The sequence below is a fragment of the Amphimedon queenslandica genome, unplaced genomic scaffold, assembly GCF_000090795.2.
Source record: "Amphimedon queenslandica unplaced genomic scaffold, v1.1 AMPQUscaffold_13341, whole genome shotgun sequence".
NCBI classification, from domain to species: domain Eukaryota; kingdom Metazoa; phylum Porifera; class Demospongiae; order Haplosclerida; family Niphatidae; genus Amphimedon; species Amphimedon queenslandica.
This window is the reverse complement of record NW_003546423.1, coordinates 155,240-156,651: the sequence shown is the minus strand read 5'-3', so window position 1 is coordinate 156,651 and position 1,412 is coordinate 155,240. Positions and strand designations below refer to the sequence as shown.

General features: G+C 32.7%; 1 protein-coding gene across 1 annotated transcript in view; it reads left to right on the top strand.

The window, feature by feature from the left end:
* Window positions 1-36: 36 nt before the first annotated feature.
* Window positions 37-1,412, top strand: part of LOC100633007 (vacuolar protein sorting-associated protein 13C-like) — a 54,243-nt gene continuing 52,867 nt past the window's right edge. The window contains exons 1-2 of the mRNA XM_019998069.1: window positions 37-93; window positions 152-252. The gene's annotated coding sequence lies outside the window, so the exon portion shown is untranslated. The remainder of the gene's footprint in view (window positions 94-151; window positions 253-1,412) is intronic.

Below are 1,412 nucleotides of genomic sequence, written 5' to 3'. Positions count from 1 at the left end.
CGTTGTAAAATCTCTGCTTTTCTCTCCTTTATTTATACTCTTCTCTCCCTTCAGAAAATGCTCCTGGGCCAGCCTCCCACGCAATTGAACAAGGTCCGTATATGGTTGCTTCAGTCTAAGCAAACAGGATTTTGTTTTTGTAATTGTGTAGGTGGAAGTGGTGTCACTGATGTAGCAGTCCAGGATGACTATATTAATTTTAAATTTGAAATATTTGCTGATGGAATCTCAGCTAATCTTTCAGACACAAAGGTAGCACCATCTGTCACCATTAGAGTTCATGCAACACTGGTCTCCCCCTCAAAGACTGGAATTACAAATATTCCATCAATTGAAATGCACTGCTTTAGTTGAGCTGAGTTAAATATTTATTTCTTTTATAGGTACAAGCTGCTAGACTGTGTATTGAGCGTATCAAGTGTCAAGCTAGCATTACGTCGACCAGCTTGCTTGATAGTAGCATTGATATTGGAATAATATCAATTGTTGATGTTAGGGATCCATTGGTTAATGATAGGACATTACTGTGTAGTAGCAGTGATGGAAATGTCTCAATGGTATCACTGACTTTTAAGCAAGACCCTCAGCTACACCAAAGAACTGGTAGGTTATTACACAGTTAGTGATAGAGCACTTTATTCTCATATACCATAGATTTAGTAATTTTTATATGGTCGCAAAATAGTCTAGTGTTGTTTTAGTTACAAAATAAGACTTTTATATAGTTAGTTATGGAACTTTAGATTTAGATTTTAGTTAGTTATTGCTTCAATAAAAATACTCTTAGTTTGTATTTAGTTTTTAAAATTTCTTAACTATTTTTGTTATAGTTAGTTTAAGATTTTTTTAGAAAATTTAATTAGTTATAGCTAGTTAACTAAAAGTAAATCAGGCCTAGCAAAAAGCGTTTTAGTTTTGTTATAGTTAACTAAAACAACACTACAAAATACAGAATGTAGAATTTGAATATTGAAATTTTTTAAATACCGTATAGCGGGAAATTTTTGAGGGACTAAAATTTGGCGAATTACTAAATTTTTGTGATTGGCAGATTTTATTTTGGCAAATGGCTTTCAAAACGCCAAATTTAATTCCTTCCAAAATTTCCTGCTATATAGAGTAGCATATAGTAGGAAATTCTGGAGGGAGTTAAATTTTGGTGATTGGTTGATTTTAATTGGGGAAATTTGTGGCCACATGCCATTGAGCATGTGCATAATGGCTCAAAATAATTATTTATTTTAGCAAATGGCTATCAAAATGCCAATTAGCCAAATTTGATTCCCACCAAAATTTCCCACTATATGGTATTATTAAATTTAGCATACAAAAATTGCTATGCAGAGCTGCTATCACTCAAAATTTACTATGGAACATTTGTTGGAAATTGTACTTGTTGCATGCAACACAGT